Source organism: Equus caballus, chromosome 4 (assembly GCF_041296265.1).
Source record: "Equus caballus isolate H_3958 breed thoroughbred chromosome 4, TB-T2T, whole genome shotgun sequence".
NCBI lineage: Eukaryota > Metazoa > Chordata > Mammalia > Perissodactyla > Equidae > Equus > Equus caballus.
Genome location: NC_091687.1, coordinates 105,374,890 through 105,397,916, shown reverse-complemented (window position 1 = coordinate 105,397,916; position 23,027 = coordinate 105,374,890). Strand labels below are relative to the sequence as shown.

Here is a 23,027-nt window from a genome sequence, read left to right as displayed (position 1 = left end):
ATTGAAATATTATCTGAGTAGAGATGAAAATTTTATTACAATGAATAAGAAACTAACTGAGCTTTGTTACTGTCTTGAACCTGTTATTAGATGAGATATAACTAGAAAACAAAGCCAACCAACAGGAGCAAGATAGCTTTGTAGTAAAGAGCAAAGACCCAAAGGAGAGTGCCTGGGTTAGATTCCTGCTCTGCCCCAGGCAAGCCCTCTCTGCCTCAGTTTCCCCATCTATAAAACAGGGATAATAGCACCTACCACACAGAGTAATCATGAGTGGGACGTGTCCTATGTTTGTTAGACACTAAATAAATAAACACAGAACTCACACATTGAGTAACTTGTGCATTAAATATGCCAAGTATTATCCCTTTTAAACTGATCACCTTGGAAGAATTATTCCAATCATGTAGCCATTGGTCAAAACATATCTGAAACCAAGCGCAGTTGTCCTCAGAAGCCACGGCAGGTGTTTTTAGTATTCTTCATGGCAGGAATCTTCCTCTTTGGATGGCAGACTTGCTTTTTACAGTAGCCCAAAGTCCGTCAAAGTCATGGATGGTGAATGTGATGAGAACAAGTTGGGAAGTATGTTCTCAGCAAAAACGAGGTGTGATAAAGTAACAGCCATGTTCCTGTGTGGCTCACACTTCGACTCTGAAGGAGGCTCTCAGAACAGAAGGCTTCCAAATATGCCTAAGCAGTCACTGCACTTTTTGGTAAAATGCATGTATCAGTTATCTATTGCTGCATAACAAACTAACCCCAAACGTAGGAACTTAGGACAACTGACATTTATTTGCTCACAATATCCGTGGGCCAGGAATCTGGGCAGGGTTAGCTGGGTGCTCAGGCTCAGGGTCTCTGACCAGGTGAGATGGAGATGTGGTCCAGGGCTGCGGGCGTCTCAAGGCCCTGCGGGGAGAGATCTGTTTCCAGGCTCACGTGGCTCGGGCCTGATGGGCTGTTGGCTGCCTACACGGTCCTTTGCCTCTCCATGGGGCTGCTCTCTACGTGGCAGCTGGCTTCCCTCAGAGCAAATGGGAGAGACTGAGAGGACCCCAGGAGAAACTACAGCTTTTTTTCAACCTAATCTTGGAGGTGACACCCCATTACTTTTGCCGTATTCTTTTCCTTAGAAATGAGTCAATAAGTTCCAGCCTCACTCAAGGAAAGATGATTACACGAGGGCATGAATACCAGGAGCCAGGATCATTGCATAATTCCCTGGAGTGCCAAGCTTGAATAATAACACTCATCTCAATAAGATCTCTCTCTCTCTCTTTCTCCGTGTGTATGTATATATATCCAATTGTCTTTTAAAATTTTCATTATTTTGTAAGGATCATTTTTTCTATGATAAAGATATTTTTGTGGAAAAATTATCTGACACTAAGCACATGATCTTACTCACTGTCATCTTGGGCCTGGATCATGGGTTGAAATTACATAAGCAAGAGCTTAGTTCCAGTCCATTTCCTTCACGATGGACCTCGCTTCTGACAGGTTTTGTTTAGTCATCTGAAACAGATATTGAAGTGCCCATCATGTTTACAACATTGAACAAGATCCTGGTATTCTAACATTTCTAGAATACCAGTCGCCCAGAATTTGGGGACTTTGTATCTTAATGCTTTTTAATTCAGGATTTAACTTAATACTTAAGTTCAACAAGGCTGACTGACACAAAGCACCAGTTTCCAAAGACCTCCAACCAGCCTGTGAACGTGAGCTCTCCCTAGGAGGCTCTCCCCACATAAGAACGGTCCTTACGAACAAATGATGATGCCCTTTTTTGTCTTTCAAGATATAGTAAAGCTAGAGCCTTCCCTCCAATGTTGTCAAGTTTTTTTTCTTTTCTTTTCTTTTCTTTTTTAGCACATTTACGATAGTGGGTGCACATTTCTCAACAAAGCAGTCGAGTTTATTTGTTAATGAAGAAAGCCAGTGTGTCGGAACCTGTTGATTGAATCTTAGTGTAAACTCTAAAGGATTACAGCACTTGAACCAATCTGATGACAGCCGGTGTCTGACAACTGCAGACAGAAAGGATGGATGAATGGGGAGTCAGGAAGCCTTGCCACAGAGTGGAAACTGACTTACAACCTCCTTTCCTTCCTGGTTTTAAATTGGATATCGATTGGGGTCTGTGAACCTATGTACTTCATATATGAAACAAATAAAGAAGCCAATGCAAAAAAAAATGTACATTATCTACTCATTCACAGAGACCTACAAAATTATTAAATTTATAGCAACAAACTTTATCTTTTTTTTATTTTGAAAATTTCTTTAAATGCCCTTGTCTGAAATCCCTCTCCCGAGTTATGTAAACACTGTTAGTAATTTGATATACTTTTTCTATCTGTCTATAAAGATGTATTTGTATTTATAATACACATAAGACACACGAGACTGTGCTATGTCTCTTTGAAAGGAAAGTTCTTCAATCGGGTTTTCCCTCCTTCCTTCTCATTTATCATGAGAAATGCATCGCCGTTTAACCACGAGTTAACAATCTTAATTATAAGATTTCTAAAAGCCAAATACATGCTTTAATAAGTTTAAAGTTAATTAAAACAAAGTTATTCTTTCTGTATTTTTTCTATGCATGTTGAAGGTTAACGCATAAATAGCGCTGGAAAGTTAATTTTGCTATAAAAAGCCATAACGAACTACTCTATTTTGAAAGCCGTTACCTACTCGAATCATACGCTAAAATCACTTTCCTGTGCATTTTGATTAATTTATGTGAACACTGTCAACCACCGTCCTTGACGAAGGCAAAACACGCAGCCAGTCAAACACGGTTGTGGGGGGAGACAATGTTAATCAGTTTAACAATAACCCACAACCTTCGGACCAACTATAAATGAGCGTGTGTCTCTGATTATTTATAGTTCCCATGCAGCCTCTTTTCTAAGTAAGGAGACTTTCCGCGGCCTATGTCACGACGGTGAAAATTAAGATGTGTAAAACTCCAGGATTAAATACAATGTAAACAAATCGCTCTTTTAAAAGTAGAGTTTGTAAGAATTATGTAAATCATAACCTTTTTTGCATTTCATTTTTACAAATGCATTGTGGGTAGCGCCTAGCCAAATATGAAAGTAAACCCGGCGGGTGGTTGGCAGCCACGAGGGCTCGGAGCGCGGCGGGTTGGGCAGGGTGCGGACGGCCGGGCTGCGAGTCCGCGCCCTGCTCCACTGGGCCGGGCCGCGCTGAAAAATGAGGAAACCGAGTCACGCGCTTGCCTCGAGCCGGGCTGCTCGGCCGGCTGTCCGGTTTCGTGTCCGTTGCAGGAGCGCGTGGCCGCGTCTGGACTGTGCGCACGCGGAGCGCGCGGAAGCCGGGCGGGGAGGGAGGGGCGCCCGCCCGCCGGTCCCCTTCCCGGGACTGGCAGGCCCCGCCTTTCATCTTTTCATCGTTTGGAGCCCCTTCCCCGGAAATCCCGATGTCTGCTGCACACGGGTCTCTACCGGTTAGGGATTAAGAGTGAGTCGGCAGGAGTCAAACAGGTGCCTCCAGCCAGACCCCCTCTTTCCCTCGGGTGATTATAGATGCTACCCAGGAACCCCCGTGTGGCCTAAAAACCCTATTCTGGGAGTTCTTCAGCAGTTTAAATCCTCCATCACTTACTCATCTTTTCTCAACCCACCATGGGGCCGGGGTATTCCTATTCAAGAACTGACTGGGAAAACGCAAACCACTGGTGACCTTTGGAAACTTTAAATATTTATAGTGCAAGCTAAGGACAAATTGAGAGGAGATTGCCCACGAAGTCTTTTGCACATAGAAAACATTGCCAAGGAAAACATGAAGTTGCTTTCCTTAAGAGAGAGGGTTTCGGCTAAGGACGTGGGGCTGGGCCTCTGTTTTATTTGTCAGATATGAATTACGCCCCAGAAATGTTGATAGATTTCCTGCGCTTAGTCAAAATAAAGCTCTTATTCAACACACTTCATAGGGTTTTCCTAGAAACTTACTGTTCTCTTCCTGTAAAGTCAAAACCAGGAAATTGTTCAGAAAAAGACTTGAGCTGACTTTCTAATTACCTATTGTGATGAGTGAGAAAAACTTTGTAAATTGGGAATATTGAAGCTGGGTTGAGAATTTCACAAAAATGAAGAAAACCTCAAATTTAAGATATTAAGATATTTTAAAATTGCCCTTGGGAAAATGGTGGTACGAAAAACTTAGAGATTGCTGAAGTCTAAGCTCGCTGACTCAGTGATTTTTTAAAATACATGTAATCTAGAAAAGGCAGCAGATTAAGAAAGATATTAGGAATGTTGTCAAACATTGTATTCCAAAGGTGAATAATTGCTCTGGTGACATCCTTATAAATTTGGGAGTTTTGTCTTTTGACTAAGGTGGCAGTTTATGTAAAAGTAAGCATTGTAGTTTGTATAATAGTTTACATGTTTCTTTATATTATCTCATTTTTACTGCATTACTGGTAACTTTATCTTTAGAAATTGGTTGAACGCATCAGCTTTTTCCCCCGTTTGTAATATGCATTGGGCCTGAAGGGAATCAGGATATGCCACCCTCAAATATGCCACTTTGGTATAAAATTATTTTGACCTTGAAGTGATTGAGAATCAACAGATGAAGAAAGAAGCCTTCTCGAAGTTTCCCTTATCTGACTAAAAGCAGCAACTTCTGGGAAATAAGTTGGCCATAAATTCCCTCTTTCGGGTGGGTCTACTCATAAATGCCCTCTCTGCTGAGTTAGGTATGTGAGCTCCAAATTCTAACTACCCCTTTGAGTTACTCATCCTAGAGCACTCCCACAGGTGTGAGCACTACACATGTAAATAAACTGTGCTTTGTTTTCTTCCTAGAGTGAGAAGGCTTAATTCACAGGCCCCTGGACACTGAACGTGAGAGGGTAGAAGAAAGGCTTTTTTCCTCCTCTGCTGACCTAAAGGAAATAATACGGAATATTGGAACAAGTGCTGATCAAAGAGGTTAAAGGGGTATGTGGGGGGAGAGGAGTTTAGCCCATAGATCTGCTGGGACTAGGTCTTAGTCCTAGGTCTGCAGTACCTAAGTTAAGTTGGCTCACTTTAAGGTGTTATTAAGACTTACCTCCCTGCCAAGAGCTATGCTAGGAGCTGAACCATTCACTTCACCTCAAAACAATTTCATCAGGTAGATAAATCAGAGAGTAAACAACTCCTCCGGGGCCACATCCTGTAACAGGTGCAGCGGGTACCTTCTCTGAGCTTAAAACGCTAGATGCTAATACACCAAAATGCTGCTCCTTACCCCGGGCCCCTTTCTCTCCTTCAGAGACATTCCTGCAGGGGTCAAAGGCACGTAATCTGAATCCTGGCACATGTCATGCACGCTCCATAAAGGTTCATTTGAATTCATTAACTAACGACCATCGAGTTAGCTTGTCCAGAGTTTTAATTTTAATAATCAGTGAACATTGCATCTGAGTCCTGTTTTCCTTTCACGTTACCCAAAGCTTCTCTATTTTCCTGCACTTATGCTAACAATACCTCCTTCTCTTTGTCAGCCATCTGGTTGAGCATCAGCAGCTCTGTTTACAGGGCTAGAGAAGCGGGCACTGTGTGGGTCAGGTGGGCCACACACGGGAGTGAGATGACTCTGGCTGATTGTCACTCGTCACATCTTTTCCCGCATGGTTTCTCCCATTGCTTTCCCGTTTAAAGTTCTTCCCAGTGGGGATTCAGTTAAATATTCACCTACACTTTCTTCTCAGTTTCACTCTTACTTTTCTTCTAGCTCCTTAATAAATCAATTTTATTTCAGTGTGAATGAGAAACCAGCTTCTCCTCTTCTTTGCTTGGCTTCCCTCTTCCCTTAATTAGAATTTCGAATTTCTGTGGTATTTCTTAGCTTTAAAACAGCTCCAGGTAGTGTTCAAATTAGTTAAATTTTACTATGCCGTAGGTTATTTTCTGAGAACAAACTGCGCTCTTTCGAGAACTAACGTGCTCAATGACTTTGGGTCGTTCTTTTCACGTCGAGGGGCCTCAGAATCGTCTGTAAAATGAGAGACCTGAGCTGGATCCACTTTTCCCCTGAGGACTCTGAGGAGTACGAGTTTGGTGGGCTGAGTGGGAAAAGAATTCTGTGGACAATTTTGTTTGGGAAGTTCTGAGTTCTGTAAAGTGTACAAGGGTTTTGTATTTATTTTACCTTTAATATTCTCATTTATTCAGAAGCATCTCTGGAATGCCTCCTGAGCCAGGCATCACGACAGGTGGAGCTCCCAAGACACAGTCTCTGCCCATCAGAGTTCATCCTGCGTGGAAGACACACGCTGACAGGCAGAGGCCAGTTTCCAGCCAGCTGTGCGGGGGCTCAGGGGCCACGGCGTGGGGAGCCCTCCGGAGGCCGAGAGCTGATGGGTGAGTAGGAGCTGCCCAGGTTGAGGGTGGGGGTGGCAGAGAAAAGAGCAACTGCCGCTGAGGGAGAGGGTGTGGAAGGTCAAGGAAACTGGTGAAAGTCCAGCCTGAAGCCGGATCATTATGGAACTTAGAAGCCTTTGCGGAGATTTTGGACTTTATCCTAAGGGAGACGAAAACCTGTTGAAGGTTTTAACCAGGGGTTTGATGTTTCCGTGGTGCAGAGATCCTTCCGGCTGCTTTGTTAGAGAACAGGTTGATGGAGGCAGAACTGTTAGGAGGCCTCCAGTGTTTTAGAAGAGAGATGCTGGTGATGGCAGTGAAAATGGGGCAAAAGCAGACAGATGTGAGAACAAATTTGGAGATGTAACTGCAAGAAGTAAGGGAAAGAGAGGGGTCAGAGACAGCTCCCAGGTTTCCAGCTCGTGCCGTTGGGTGGATCCTGGGACCCATTCCTGGAATATGGAGCAAGTGATGTTGACCTGGAGAATATTGATGAGATGGTGGTGACAGGGATGTGTTGAGACCGATGAGCTCAGTTTTGAAGCTGATATTGTAAATCCCTAAAATAAATAGTATGCAGCATTTTCAACTTTACTTGACCCATAATCCACTTCTTCTTGGCAGAACATCTCTTGGGGCCAAGGTTCCATGGAACACACTTTGGTAAATGTCAGACTAGCTGCTCTCAGAAGTCCTTTTCAGTTCAAATACGATCTTTTCCCATAATGCTGATAACCAGAAAGTAAACTGCATTGCCTGATATTTTAAATAAACTTTTAAATTCAAGTATATGAAAGATATAGAAGATACACCATTGATGCATTTTTACATAGTGAGCACACCCATATAACCGCTACCTGGAATAGCACAGAATACGAGATCACGGAGCCTCCCATATGGTCTGATTTTTAACTCTGTAAATCAAACCCTGGGCGGTCACAGGGAGCCAGAGGGCGGGCTGCTTGGCTGAGCCATCCCTTCCATCTGTCCCCTGGGTTAGCTTCCTCCCCAGAACTCAGCCATACAGAGTGGCTTAGATGACAGCTCACCCATTGCTCTGCACTCTGTGGGAGCCAAGAGTCAGGAGCACTTGGCCTCTTTCTTTGGAGAGGGTATTAGTTACCAATAAATCAAGGGAAGGACCTTCACCCAGAGTGGGCCTCACCTGCCGGGTGACCTTCGTGTGAAGATCTCAGGAAGAAAAGGAAGAGTTCGCATCCACCTGCCAAACAACCTCCAGCAGCTCTTGATTCCCCAGGTTAACGATGCATAGCAAAGGGGTCAATAAGTATTTATAGGGTTACGATCAAAACATGGGCAGAGGATCTGAACAGACGTTTTTCTAGAGAAGATATACTGATGGCCAACAGGCACATGAAAAGATGTTCAACATCACTAATCATTAGGGAAATGCAAATCAAAACTACAATAAGGGGGCCGGCCCCGTGGCTGAGTGGTTAAGTCCATGCGCTCCTCTTTGGTGGCCCAGGGTTTCACTGGTTCGGATCCTGGGTGCAGACATGGCACTGCTCATCAGGCCATGCTGAGGTGGCGTCCCACATCCCACAACTAGAAGGACCCACAACTAAATAATATACAGCTGTGTACTGGGGGAATTTGGGGAGAAAAAGCAGGAAAAAAAAGAAAGAAGATTGGCAACAATTGTTAGCTCAGGTGCCAATCTTTAAAAAAAAAATTATAATGAGATATCACCTTACACCTGTTAGAATGGCTATAATTAACAAGACAAAAAACATCAAATGTTGGCAAGGATGTGGAGAAAAGGGAACCCTCATAAACCGCAGGTGGGAATGCAAACTGGTGCAGCCACTCTGGAAAACAGTATGGAGATTCCTCAAAAAATTAAAAATAGAAATACCATATGACCCAGCCATCCCACTGCTGGCTATCTATCCAAAGAATTTGAAATCAACAATTCAAAGAGACTTATGCACCCCTATGTTCATTGAAGCATTATTCACAATAGCCAAGATGTGGAAGCAACCCAAGTGCCCGCTGACTGATGATTGGATAAAGGAGATGTGATATATATATACAATGGAATACTACTCAGCCATAAAAAAGACAAAATTGTCCCATTTGCGCAACATGGATGGACCTTGAAGGGATTATGTTAAGCGAAATAAGCCGGACAGAGAAAGACAAACACCACATGATTTCACTCATATGTGGAACATAAACTAACACGTGGACAAAGAGAACAGATTAATAGTCACCAGAGGGGAAGGGGTTTGGGAGGTGGGCATAAGGGGCACATATATGGTGACTGACAAATAATAATGCACAACTGAAATTTCACAATGTTATAAACTATTATGACCTCAATAAAAATATATACGTATTTATAGGGTTAATGGGTGCATGAATAGCAATCTCTGCTTCCTGCCCGGGGAATAGGCTGAAGATGCCAAAGCCTCTGAGAAAGCAGCATTCACTGGCAGTTTGGCATCATAACCTGGATGAATGAATGAATGCATTTCCTGGGTTGAAACGTTCCTCCCTACCTCTTTCTAAGGCTGACTCTCCTATCTACTGGCCTTAATTTCAATGTCTCGCCTTTGGAGAAGCTGTTCTCGACCCCCAGGCTAGGTCAGGTCCTCTCCTTACAGCCCCTTCTCCCTCTTCCTGACATTAGCACTGCTGCCATCAGCAACGAGGAGGCCTAGGCCTCTGAGGGGCTGAATGAAGCAAGCTAAGAGCATGGCCACTGAAGTTGGACTTCCTGGGTTCAAGTCTTGGCTTCACCTACTCCTTACTAGCTTTGGGACCTTGGGCAAGATACTGAACTTCTCTGTGCCTCAGTTCCTTTGTCGGCTGAATGAGGCTCATCATAGTGCCCATATCAGAGTCACGCAGTGAAGATCAGAGAAGAGAATATCCTTGTGAAGTGCCCAGTGCAGTGAGGTGCTCAAAAACATGTGCTGAGTGAATGGACCTGGAAAGCATCTCTCCCACTGCTCTGACTGAGGGGTGGTGGGAGGTTCATTGAGGTCTGACCGTCCAAGGAGAGAGGTGGAAAAGCAAGCATGGAGGGTGGGGAGAGTGGTGGCAACAAAGGTGAGACTGGGACTCCTGACGTACATTTCATTTTAGGATAGGGCCTGACTTGCTTTCACCCTGTTAAAAAATTGCTTCTTAGCGTTTGCTCAAGTTGGAATGAGTCTGGCCTTGGTGATAAGAAGCCATTGTTTTGATATAAGTGCACAAAGTCTGTCTCTTCTTTCTGGTTGCTTCTGTCATGGGCACTTGGGTGGGGGTCAACTCAGTTGACTAGATTTGGCTCCCGGTGGCTAACCCTGTCTGATAACCTAGTGACAAGAGGAGCAGAAAGGGTGGGGCTGGCTTCAGAGTTTTTACACGTGATTCCTACGGATGTGCACAGTAAGGGGAAAATCTCGGATCCCAGCACTGGAAAGTTCTTCCCTAATCCCCTTTTTAAATTTAAATGTTTATGGATTTGGTGTCATTCTATGTGAAAATATTTTTACAACTTGGGCAGGTGGGAGCAGGAAGTAGTTTTGGAACAAACACATTTGGTCCTTTATTTTCTGGCTTAGCTAAGATGTGGTTTTGAAGACAGTTGGGATCTGTCAGATCTATGATCTGTCACTTCTCTCGCTCTCTTCCAGCCCTGTGACTCTACGACCTAATACAATTGATAACATTATGTATTCCAGTAGTGACTTGCAAAGATTGCTCTGAAGGGATTACAGATAATTCTGGAAGGATGTACTTTTAGAAGAACATAATGCAATTTGCTTTCTAGCCCAAAGCCCTAAAGATAATTTGGTAAGAGTTCAGACACGTGTTAAAAGGCAGTAGTTTCTGGTGAATCCAAATGGCTCTAAAAAATCAGTTTCATTTATCATCAGAAGAGGACTTGTGTTTTTAGATTTCTTATAGTTTATTGAGCAGTGACGCACAATGACCATGCAAGTATTAAAAAAGTAAGCAATGAGAAAAATCAGGGCAACATTCCAAATTCAAATGAAGTATACCAGAGTGCGGACAAGGAATTTCAGGAGGCTGGAGCAAGGAATGGGACTGAGACCTCGTGTTTGCCGTTGGGGATCCTGGCTTGGTCACATTTGCCACTCTGACATACGTCTTCCGTCTGACTGCGTCTGTGGTCCCTCATGCCTTGGAATTTCCTTGGTGCATCTGGCTTCCTTTCACAGGATCCGGGGAGACTCTCTCACTGAAGTTCAGGTCAGAGTTCAGCCTCGTCTGCGCATAGAGGGATGAAGACGGTTCAGAGGTGAGGAGAGAGGAACTGAGGACATCCAGGCAGTGGGGACCACACTGTGGAGGGCATTCATGTAGGCAAGAAGGAACCATTTGGGTGTTTCATCTTCAATAACTTGTTATAAGAAAGAGAGTTTATCTTTAATGACGAAAAATCAGAAAAAATGGAAAAGTATGAAGAGGAAGATAAACATCACTCATGATCTCATCTTTCAAAACCTTTGTGGTTTTTTTCCCTTTTCTTCGGTTGGGGAGAGACGTTGTCAAAGTGATGTTTTTGGGAACATTAACATGACAGTGACAATTTAGGATGTACTGAGGGAAGAGCCAAGGCAGGGAGACTATTTAGGAAGCTAATTCAGGGGTCACTGGGCAAAATGGTGGTGGTAGCCATGACCAAAAGGAGGAAGGGATGGATCAGAGGCAATCAGAAATGAGGAGTGAGTAAGTCCGGATGAATTTAGACGTGGAGAGTGAGAGTTGAGATAGAGGAGTTAAAGGTGATATAGAGAGTTCCGCTGGAGGATGGGAGAATACATCACTCATTTATTTCATCCATTCATTCATTCAACAGAAATGTATTGAGTACTGACTACCCTCATGGAACTTACAGTCTAATTGGCAGGGGGGCAAGGGAAAGAGACAGATAAAAAAGCAAAATAAATAACTATGAGACATACCGTGTTAGATGGTGGTATGTTTTATGGGGAAAAATTGAGTACTGAGGCAGCTAGGGAGTGTGGCAGGTGTAGTATTAAACACGGAGGTCAGGGCAGATCTCAGAGAGGGGATGTTTTCCATAAGGAACTGAGAGGCTGAGGAAAGGAACTCTCTGGTTACCCGGAGGTAGGAGCTTGCCCTGCTGAGGAGGAGGGGGTGATGGTAGAGTATCAGGAGGAGGAAAGCCACGGGGGCTTTCAGCAGAAGAACGACTTCTGACTCCGGCTGTTATGTTGACAAAACACGGAAGAGGGACAAAGTGGAAGCAAGGAGAGTAAGGTCACATCCACAGAAACAAGGAGGTGTATTTGTTTGCTTGGGACTGCCATGACAAATTACCCCAAACTGGGTGGCTTATGAAAACAGAAATGTATTCTCTCCCAGCTTTGGAGGCTCGAAGTCTGAAATTGAGGTGTTTGCAGGGTTGATTCCTTCTGGAGGCTCTGAGGGGATATGTTTCCCAGCTCTCTTCCAGTTCCTGGTGGCTTCTCCTGGCTTCTGGTGGTTGCCAGCAACTCTTGGCGTTCCTTGGCTTGTAGTCGCGTCTCTTTAATCTATGTCTCCATCCTTGCGTTGCCTCTCCTCTCTTAAAAGCATATTTGTCACTGGATTTGGGGCTCATCCTAATCCTGGAAGATCTCATCTCGAGATTCTTAATTACGTCTCTAAACACCCTTTTTCCAAATAAGGTCACGTTCACAGGTTGTGAGTGGAGATGTCTTTTGGGGGCGACCATTTGACCACTCCAGGAGGTCAGGAGGAGGAGCTGGTGTTTGGAGAAAGGTAATATGTTGCCAACTGTCTGTGACCTCGGAAAACTCGGTGATTCTCCAACAGTTTCACAGGCAGGTGCTGCCTCATTCTCCCAAAAACCTGTATGAGTCACCTTGGCTTCTCTCAGCGATGAGGTCCTGAAAACAACCTGACGATAAAAAGCCACGGTTATAACCCTGAACCATAGTTCAACCAAGGCTTTTCTGCAAGAAGCCTCGGCTGTGCAGGAGTATTCTCGTCTTGTGATCTACCCTGATGAAGGATTCACCCTGGAGGACAGTTCGTGGCCCTGGCGCCTTCATTTGAATGAATGAATGAATGAGTGAATGAATGAACAGCCAACTGAAATCTCACCTCTGGCCAGCGTTGAAATTCAGAAGAGATTCTAATATTTAAAGTCAGTGGTTCTTATGCTTATTTTGTGGAATCAAGCATGCCCTTAAGAATACAGTAGAAAATTATGGATCTTACCCCTCCTCCCTCGTAAGTATCCTGGTTCTCATTATATACCATTCCCAGGGACTCACTGATGGAGAGTCAGCCAGCCCATGAGGAGGTGGCCCACAGAGCTCCTGAAGGCAAGGCCACACTTTTCTTATGAGAGGATGGTACCTCAAATCTTTACCCCGGAAAACTGCCTAGCCTACTTCGTCTCATATGGCAAAACAAAGAAGATTTGCACCCGGAAGTTTTCAAGGGCACCAGGGTGCCAGAGAGCTTAGAGCAGGAGTGAGTCCGAGCCAAAGGGTCTGGTCAGGAGACGCTGATACCATCCAGGGAGAGGTCTTGAAGGCTCCGCGGCTGCCTCTGAGGAAGGGGAGAAGGTCCAAGGCAGCAAGTGCATTGGTGACGGGCTGTGTGCAGAGGGCAAAGGAAAGAGGCTTTAACAAGGACCCCGGGCTTGTAAGGCCAGAGACACGCAAGAGAGGCAAGGTAAGCTGAAGCGCAGAAGGGACTGATTCTCATGACACGTTCAGTAGCTTGCAGAATCTTCATAAAGTCTACATTCAGTATGGAAACTTTGAACTCTAATCGCTGAACTTGTGGACACGATAGAGACGATTTATGTAAACATCGTTCGCGAGCATGTTGGACTTCCCTCTCAGAGTAAATCCGGACTTTGATTGCTGTTAGCCTTAGAGGAACAGCTTACCCTTTTTCTCTGCAACATCCATTTTCATTTGTCACAGGACCTGTATTAGATTGCATATAATTGTGGAATTAAAGTGTCCTAATCTTACATAAAAATTGCTTTTAAAAGGCATTTGCAAATAGTTTCCATGGAACCCTCAACTTGAATCCTAAAAGTGCAAAACTCTGAGAGCACAATGTGAAGATCTTACATTGCAAAAAAGTTCAGATTGTATATCTAGGCCATGTCTAAGAGGAGAAGGAAGGCCTATGGGCTTATGGAGGTTTAGGGTTAGAAAAGGAATGACATTTATTTTTTTAAAAATACTTTGTGTGGGTTATAGGTGGAAGTTAACATATAGACATGGAGAACCGATCGGTGGTTACCAGGGGGTGGGGGGAGGGCACAAAGGGTGAGGTGGTGTACCCACAACATTACTAACAATAATGTACAACTGAAATCTCACAAGGTTGTAATCTATCACAATCTTAATAAAAAAAAAAAAAGAATACATGAGGCAGACCTCAAAAAAAAAAACACAAAAACTCTGTGTGGGGTCAGCTCGGTGGCGCAGTGGTTAAGTTTGCACGTTCTGCTTCTCAGCGGCCCGGGGTTTGCCAGTTAGGATCCCGGGTGAGGACGTGGCACCGCTTGGCAAGCTATGCTGTGGGAGGCATCCCACATATAAAGTAGAGGAAGATGGGCATGGATGTTAGCTCAGGGCCAGTCTTCCTCAGCAAAAAGAGGAGGATTGGCAGTAGTTAGCTCAGGGCTAATCTTCCTCAAAAAAAAAAAAAAAGAAACAACAACTCTGTGTGCTTATGCACATGTCCATGGGTGGAAATGCATAGGAAGCCAATCAGCAGGGCAGGAATGCTGTGAACATGGTTCCCTCTGAGGAGGAGGGTGGGAAGGGGGCGGAGGGAGGGGACTTTCACCTCTTTGGTATTTATTCTCTAGGATCATTTGAATCACTTAAATTGAGACTATATTCACAAATTAAATGTGTGATTTGAAAGAATTAAAGGAAGATAAAGGCAAAAATGTCTCCTAGGACTGCTGTAACAAAGTACCACAAACCGAGGGGCTTAAAACAACAGAAATTGATGGTCTAACCTTTCTGGGGGCTAGAAGTCCAAAATCAAGGTATCAGCAGGGCCGTGTTCTCTCTGAGATTCTGGGTAGGATCCGTCCTACCGTCCTTGCCCCTTCCAGCTTCTGGTGTTGCTGGCGACCCTGGCATTCCTTGGCTGGCAGCTGCATCCTTCCATCTCTGCCTTCTTCAGTCTCTGCCTCCATCAGCATGTGGAGTTCTTGAGTGTCTGTCTTCACATGGCTGTCTCCCCTCTTCTTGTAAGGACACCAGTCATTTTGGATTAAGGGCCCACCCTACTTCAGTATGACCTCATCTTAACTGATGACATCTGCAAAGACCCTATTTCCAAATAAGGCCACATTCTGAGGTATCGCGGGTTAGGACTTCAACATATCTTTTTTGGGGACACAGTTCAACCCAAAACAACATACCAAAGCTGGTACTGGAGTTCTCATTTTCTCTTCCCACCAAACTTGACTTATAATGTTCCACTTCCTATCCCCCTTCCCTTTAAAAAACATCACATGTAACAATGAAGTGGCAGAAAGAGAAATTATGAGAACAATACCATTTACAATTGCAACAAAAAGAATAAAATACCTAGGAATAAATTTAACCAAAGAGATGAAAGATCTGTACATTGAAAACTATAAAACATTGTTAAAAGAAACTGAAGAAGACACAAAGAAATGGAAAGATATTCTGTGCTCTTGGATTGGAAGAATTAGCATAGTTAAAATGTCCATACTTCCTACACATTCAATGCAGTCCTTATCAAAGTTCCAATGACATTTTTCAGAAATAGAAGAAAGAATCCTAAAATTTATATGGAACAACAAAAGACCCCGAATAGCCAAAGAAATCCTGAAGAAAAAGAACAATGCTGGAGGTATCACACTCCTTGATTTCAAAATATACTGCAAAGCTACAGTAATCAAAACAGCATGGTACTGGCCCAAAACAGACACACAGATCGATGGAACAGAATCAAGAGCCCAGAAATAAATGCACACATCTGTGGACAGCTAATTTTTGACAATGGAGCCAGAACACACAATGGAAAAAGGAAATTCTCTTCAGTAAATGGTGTTAGGAAAACTGGACAGCCACATGCAAAAGAATGAAAGTAGACCATTCTCTTACACCATATACAAAAATTAACTCAAAACTGATTAAAGACTTGAATATAAGACCTCAAATAATAAAATTTCTAGGAGAAAACATAGGCAGTACACTCTTTGACATCAGTCTTAGCAGCATATTGTCAAGTACCATGTCTGACTGGGCAAGGGAAACAATAGAAAAGATAAACAAATGGGACTACATCAAACTAAAAAGCTTCTGCACAGCAAAGGAAACCATCAACAAAATGAAAAGACAACCTAACAATTGGGAGAAGATATTTGCAAACCATATATCTGACAAGGGGTTAATATCCAAAATATATAAAGAACTCTTACATCTCAACAACGAAAGAACTAACCCAATTAAAAAATGGGCAAAAGTGGTGGCCTGAGCCGTTGGTCCTGCGCCGAGATGCTTCAAAGCCTTATCAAAAATGTTTGGGTCCCCATGAAGCCCTACTATACCCAAGTTTACCAGGAGATTTGGGCAGGAATGGGGTTGATGGGCTTCATTGTTTATCAAATCAGGAGTGCTGACAAAAGAAGTAAAGCTTTGAAAGCTTCGAGTCCTGTGCCTGCACGTGGTCATCATTAATCAGCTTTACTTGGAGTGCGCATCAGATGGAATGTCAATCTGGCTGTAAATTTCAACAAGCTATGTTAGATGAACACATGGAACATCGCTGTACACTTATAGGAGTGCCGTTTCCTCATGGCCTGAATAAATGTACCTATGAGATGCAAAAAAAAAAAAAAAAAAAAAAAATGGGCAAAGGATCTGAAACAGACATTTTTCCAGAGAAGATAAACAGATGGCCAACAGGCCCATGAAAAGATGTTCAACATCACTAATTATTAGGGAAATGCAAATCAAAACTACAATGAGATATCACCTCTCTCCTGTCAGAATGGCTATAATTAACAAGACGAGAAATAACAGGTGTTGGAGAGGATGTGGAGAAAAGGGAACTGTCACCCACTGCTGGTGGGAGTGCAAACTGGTGCAGCCACTATGGAAAACAGTATGGAGAATCCTTAAAAAATTAAGAGTAGAACTACCATATGATCCAGCTATTCCACTGCTGGGTATTTATGCAAAGAACATGAAAACATGAATGCCTAAAGATATATGCACCCCTATATGCATTGTAGCATTATTCACAATAGCCAAGACTTGGAAGCCACCTAGGTGCCCACTGAGGGACAAATGGATAAAGAAGATGTGGTATATATGCAAAATGGAATACTACTCAGCCATAAAAAGATGAAATCTTGCCATTTGTGACAATATGGCTGGACCTTGAGGGTATTATGCTAAACGAAATAAGTCAGAGGGAGAAAGTATAAATACCGTATGATCTTAGTCGTAAGTAGAAGATAAAAACAACAACAAACAAACACATAGAGACAGAGATTGGATTGGTGGTTACCAGAGGGGAAGGGGGGAGGGAGGAACATGAAAGGGGTGAGTAGGCACATGTGTATTGTCGTAGATGACAATTAGTCTTTGGGTGGTGAACGTGATGTGATCTACACAGAAATCGAAATATCGTGATGTACACCTGAAATGTATATAGTGTTATAAACCAATGTCACCGCAATTAAAAGTATAATACAAAAATTAGATGATTAAAAAATAGGAATAATAATAAAAGTAAAATATATCATATGTAGATTTTGGTAAGTGATAGTATTGTGTACACCAGGAAAGTTCTGGAGGGAGGAGCTAGTACCTGCTGGGGACCAATCCTGGACAATTACAGAGGAGAGAGTCATCCCAAGAAATTTACCAGTGGAGTGACATCCCAGCAGGAAATTGTAGTGCTGACCTGTGGGCTACTGTTAAAACACTTTAGAGTCTTCATTTTTGGGTTTTGCCAGCCCATAAAATTATAGTCACCATGGCTGATGTCATTTGAAGTTCTATATGCTTGAAACCTCATAAGTTGAGTGAATGTGTGTGTGCGAGTGTGTTTGTGTGTATATGTGTATGTGTGTGAGTGTGTATGTTTGTGTCAGTGTGTCTGTGTGTGTGTGTACCGAGTGTGAGTATGTGAGGTCAAGATTAAGGTGCAATGATGATGTCAGTTGAATATCAGGATTTCTACGGATGTCCCTTGCTAAGGGAAGCCTTGCAGCCTAAAGCCTGTGAATTTGGATATTATAGCAAATTATATGGCAATAGTTTAAGTGATTTTCTTCTTTTAGTGGCTAGTGGAACTCAGGATTTTTTTCTCCCACAGGCGTCTGATGTACCTGCTGGACACTGGCTTTTGGCTATAAAATTTGCAGAAAAAAAGACAGAGAAAGCTAGAGAAATGCTAGTCTATCACTACCATCTGGAGCTCGAAGCAGGAAAAAAAGACTACGTCGATAGAGGGGAAGGAGGGAGAAGAGGTGGAAGAGAGAAAGAGAGAGAAACACAGGCAGACAGACACCAACTTGAATCAGAAAGCAAATAGACCCGTGCTCCCCAGGGGCCTCACCAAAAGCAGAGTTGGGTGAATTATAAAGATTATGTTTTCAGTGAAGCTCTGAGATAAGAATAGAGCTAGCATAAACGCTGTTGTGGGAAAACTTAAGAACTAGTAGAAAGGTTCAGTTATGCAAGGTAGAGTTAGTAATAATTTCATCTGAAATTCAGCATTTCTAGTAGTTCTAAACGTATGTGTACACACAAGCATGATTTCCTAGCAGACCGTGTGCAACCACGAGGTCTCTAATCCCCTGGCGGGGACTTCATCAGTGACATTTTCAGATGTCTTGGAGCTGCCTCCCTGGGAGAGCAGTGGTGGTGTTTGTGGGGTCAGGTTCACCAGATTGGTAAGCAGACAGGTGTGTTTTTAGAAATCAGGCCGCTCATATTAAGGCTTGGATATTAGATTCTGTCGTCTCAGGAAACTAAACAACTACCCACTCACCTCTTTACCTAATAAATTGGTAAGATGAAAGCAAATTCTAGAAGCATAATTAAAGCAAACGTATAAAAAATTGCTGTAGAGATACAACTAGGAATGTATGGAGGTTTGAGGGTAAAGTAGAGCTTAAGCAAATCCTAAAGCTCCAGGAACTGCGGTAGCTACAGGGGGACCAGGCGCGAAACCGCGAGACACGGAATTGCCATCAGGGTTTCTGGATAAGTTTAGATCTTTTCTTTTGCAGGGGTGGTCATGTTGGCATTTTCTGAGTCAGATTTAGTAAGCAGATAAGCCTTTCACGGACAGAGGAGAATTGAAAAAATATGGCCAATGTTATTATTATTAATTTGTTAGTTCAATAATGAAAATGCGTGGAGTACTTGCTAACTGCTGTACAGTTAAGCGTGCATTTTCAGTAGATGTGATTTGTAGCTGCTTACTTTTTTCAGTATAATTTTCTTACCTTTAAAGGCAGTGCTGTTGTCTTTTTTGTTTTGTTTTGTTTTGCAGAAAGCCTATCTGAATTTATAATGGAAGGATTCATTTAGCGGAAATTCACTTTAAGGAAACTTTAAAAAATTCTATTCTGCATTAGGTGAGAGATGTCTACACTGAGAAGGGGATATTAATATGCGCCTAAATGGCAAAATGCTTCCCTGAAAGCAAATAATTTTGCTTGATATCCGTACATGAGCTTAAATCACCAAAGAGTAGAATGTTTTAAAGTCTATTCGTTCTTAAAGAGAGAAACCATCTCTTAAGAAATCTCCGCCAGGGCAGGGACTATGTTTTAACTGTCTTTGTATCACCCACAGCACCCAGCTCAGAGCTTGGAATAGAAAATATGCTCAAAACGTATTCTTTGAAGGAGTGTTAGGTTTGGGTATCAAACCTGAAAGTGCTATTTCTTTACCTACGATTGTCAATGGTGGCTTTTTAAAATGACATTTTCCCTGCTCTCGGTGATAATTAATGCTCAGTTCAGACTGCAGGGTTTGGATGAAGAAATCTGAACAATGGCTAGACAAGACAAAGCCTGTTAAATCTTATGCAGGCTTCTCTGTCTGCTAATGCGGTTTAGAATTATATGTTAGGAGCATTGTATACCAGAAGAATATTGATTGCATTTCAGATAATGCAATTTACAGTTAATAAGATGGTTAGGCTGGTCCAGGGAAATATTTGTTTTGTTCAATAATGTTAGACAGAAAACATACATTTTAATAAATACTGCATGAGAACAATCCTTTTGGGTGAACTTCAAGGAAATAAATGTGCTACCATATGGCCACACATCAGTGGATTTTCACATTTCTAAAATCTGGAGAGATGTATTCTCAGTAATTCTTTGCTTTACAGATAGATTCTTTTGAATTGTTCTTGTTTAAATATCAGAAACCTTTGGCTGGCATTTTGTATGTAACCTTTAATATCTAAGGTTGATACTTATAGGACAGAATATACAGTGTGATCCCATTTGTTTAAATAAATATACATTTATAGGTACACATGCACACACACACACACACTTATACAATTCTGGAAGACTAAATCTCTAACTTCATAGTGATTTCAGTGAGGATCAAGGCAGAGTGAGATTATAAGATATTTTTACATTTAGAGTTACATGTTTCTGTGATATTTGAATTTTTATAATAACCATATATTGCTTTTGTAATCAGAAGAAGATATATTAATAGACAGAGCTGAGTTGATGACATCGACAATGAAAACAGTATTGCAAAGAGCCTGAAAGTAATCTAGTTGCAGAGTCATCTATCAAAACAGCTCCCTGCTTGCATGTACACGGATGACGGCTGCAGCACTGCCCGAAATGGCATAAGCCCTGCCACTCCTCAGAAGTCCATCACAGGAGGGAGGGAAAGAGGACATGTGGAGGTGTGTCTGTCTGCGCACTGGGAGAATCTTGTAGGGGATGCACGATGAGAAGCTGGTAATCCTAAGGGAGCCTTGTCGCTGGAGTGGGCTTTTTCATTTTGTACCATAAGCTGAGCCACATGTGAAAAAAACAAATTAAAATGTTAAAAGGCTTTGTTAGGTCCACAAACCACAACTACTGGTCAAGAAAGGACAGGAACCTGACGGGATGGTTTCACTTTTCTCCCAGCGGCCTTCTCATACCTGGGTATCTGTTTTATTCACCCCCCCAACAGGGCCTCCCAAACCATTGGTGCTGAAAGACCAGCTTTGTTTTGCTTTTTATTTCCCCAATGCCTTGCAGACCGATACTTGAATAGAATCAATAAAAATGGATTACTGGAAAAATGAAATTAAAAAACAACAAAGACATATCAAATTCAAGGTCCAATATTTTTATTATTAGATCGAACAGACATTAAATTCCTCTGTCTGTCAAATTGCTTTTAAACAGTGGTTCTCAGCTGGAGTGGGGAAGCCGTGACTTTGCCCCCCCCAGGGGACATTTGGCAATGTCTGGAGACATTTGGTTGTCACAGTTGTGGAGGGTGGTGTTTCCTGGCATCTCGTGGGTAGAGGCCAGGGCTGCTGCTAAGATCCTACAGGGCATAGGACAGCCTCCGACACTAAGGAATTGTCAGGCTCAGAATATCAATAGTGCTAAGGTTGAAACTCCTTGTTTTATGTTTTTAGTGGTTAATCTCGGTTTTTGTATTTATCTTTCGGCAGAACGGTAACATTTTGGACCCCGGTCCACAGACTACATTTTGAGAAGTCTTCCCTAATGTGCTTACTTTGAACTCTGACCCAGTGAAGTTGCCAAACAAATCACTACCAGAATTCTCTCATCCTTGACATTTGGGAGGGTCCACATAAACAATGCACAGGAACCAGCACAGGAAAAAGGAGCTTGGTGATGTAATCAAACGAAACGTTAACAAATTATTCTCTGCAGATGGCGACACGGCGCTTGAAGCTCACCTTGTCACTTCCTAGCTGTGTGAGCCTGGGCAAGTTAGTTAATATCTCCAGGCCACCATTTCCCCCTGTGAAATGGGAATACCACCCTCTTCATAAGGCTCTTGTGAGGATTAGAGTAAATAATTCCTTTCGAGAGTGCCTGCCCCACAGTGGCACCCAATACATATCCTCAGCTTAGCTCACTCTCTAATTCCTCTGTCAAAGGACTCCGCCCCAGGTCCCTGAGGACCCCAGAGCATCTTTCCTTCTTCTCAGTCTCTTTATTTCCGTCGTGGGGTTGGGACACCACTCCTGGTACTTTCTCCTCCTCCTCCTCAGAGAAGAGTGGGCCCACCAGGAGCTTCCAGGCCCCCAGAGCTGTTCAGGAGGGAGGGCGCGGCCTAACTCTCCTGAGAAGATTCAGTGAAATCACTTCGTAAACTGGAAGGCGCAATGCAAATGTGAGCAATCACTCACGGTTCAGCCACTATTTATTGGGTCCTTCCTCACGAGATGCCCTCAGTGGGAGACAGAACTAAGGGAAAAAAAGAGGCCTCCACCAAGCTTGCCACCTGCTAGCAAGCCGTGCATTTTGTGAGGCCCCCCGGTGTTTGAAGAGCAGAACCTGGCTCCCGTGTGTTCACCAGCAAAAGCAAGCAGGGAGGAAGAGAAAAGACAATTTGTGAAGAAGCTTCTAGTATAACTTGTGAGGCAGCCACAGGGCAGGCAGCTCAGGCTCTGGCAGGAACTATTGGAAAGGATCCCACCCAACCAATTCCAGTAACTGTCCAGCTAGCTCTTGTCCTCCCATCCAGACCTGGAGCGGCAGGACCACCACCTGGCAGTGGGCCTCGCCGACCTGGCTCGGGCGACCCAGCGTGGAGCCTCCTGTGGGCCTGTTCTAGGCTCAGGGAGCCAGGTGGAGGTGGCCGGGGCCCAGGGCTGGACCCGCCCCCCCCCCCCCCCCCCCCCCCCCCCCCGTGCAGGCAGGGAGGAATCGCAGCTCTTAGGGGCCACGTGGTGGAGCAGGGCGGAGCTGGGCCAACCTCCCATTGTGGCAAAAAGACCCTTGTCAGGTGACACCTGAGGGCTGTCCACCACAGGCCCAAAAAGACTGCTGCTTCCAAAACTCTTTTTCTTGAGAATCCTTCCCTCTCTTTCATAATTGCTGTGTGTGAGTCATGCTCTGGATGTCGCTGGGGCGACTGTGAAGGAGGACCTGTCAGCGGGTGCTCTCAGGTTGCGTTCTGAGTAAGCGGCAGGTGCCTGAGAGTCAGCTGCTTTTCAGGCTGTGGCTTGGCGGTGACGGGAACAAGAGCCTCACAGAGCAGTCCAGAGGCCAGAAGTTTGCACCGAAGACAGGATGGATGGGGAAAGGTATGACTGAATAGCAAATGTGTCAACTACCCTAGCTGCCTGGGAGGAAAAATCTGTTCTGTTCCAAATCCACATTATTTCAGCTACCTCCTCACGTCTGCATCACCCACAGCATCATCGCTGCTGTCAGTGGAGGGACTGGAGAAGATGGTTTGTTGATCATCTTCTGTGCCCGAGGCATGGGCAGACCCTGGGTATGTGAAGAGAGCTGAGACGTAATTTCTCTCCCACAGACACTCATATCCCAGGCGTGAGGTGAACTATAAACTAATAATGACCACACATGGGTCAAGTGCTATAAAAATGCATTTAACAAGGATTTGGGACCAGTGAGGA

General features: G+C 43.6%; 1 long non-coding RNA gene and 1 pseudogene across 3 annotated transcripts; both read left to right on the top strand.

The window, feature by feature from the left end:
- Nucleotides 1-3,305: 3,305 nt before the first annotated feature.
- On the top strand, nucleotides 3,306-21,259 carry LOC102149077 (uncharacterized). 3 transcript variants are annotated; one of them, XR_002807654.2, is made up of 5 exons: nucleotides 3,306-3,515; nucleotides 4,845-4,979; nucleotides 6,198-6,386; nucleotides 17,742-17,994; nucleotides 20,099-20,733. It is a non-coding gene; the product is annotated as an uncharacterized lncRNA (long non-coding RNA). The 3 variants fall into 3 exon arrangements; XR_011438023.1 differs by lacking the exon at nucleotides 17,742-17,994 and adding an exon at nucleotides 21,084-21,259 and having other exon boundaries at nucleotides 3,318-3,515; nucleotides 20,099-20,315; XR_001380662.3 differs by lacking the exon at nucleotides 17,742-17,994 and having other exon boundaries at nucleotides 3,314-3,515.
- Nucleotides 15,862-16,247, top strand: LOC100630564 (ATP synthase subunit ATP5MJ, mitochondrial pseudogene; annotated as a pseudogene).
- Nucleotides 21,260-23,027: the final 1,768 nt, after the last annotated feature.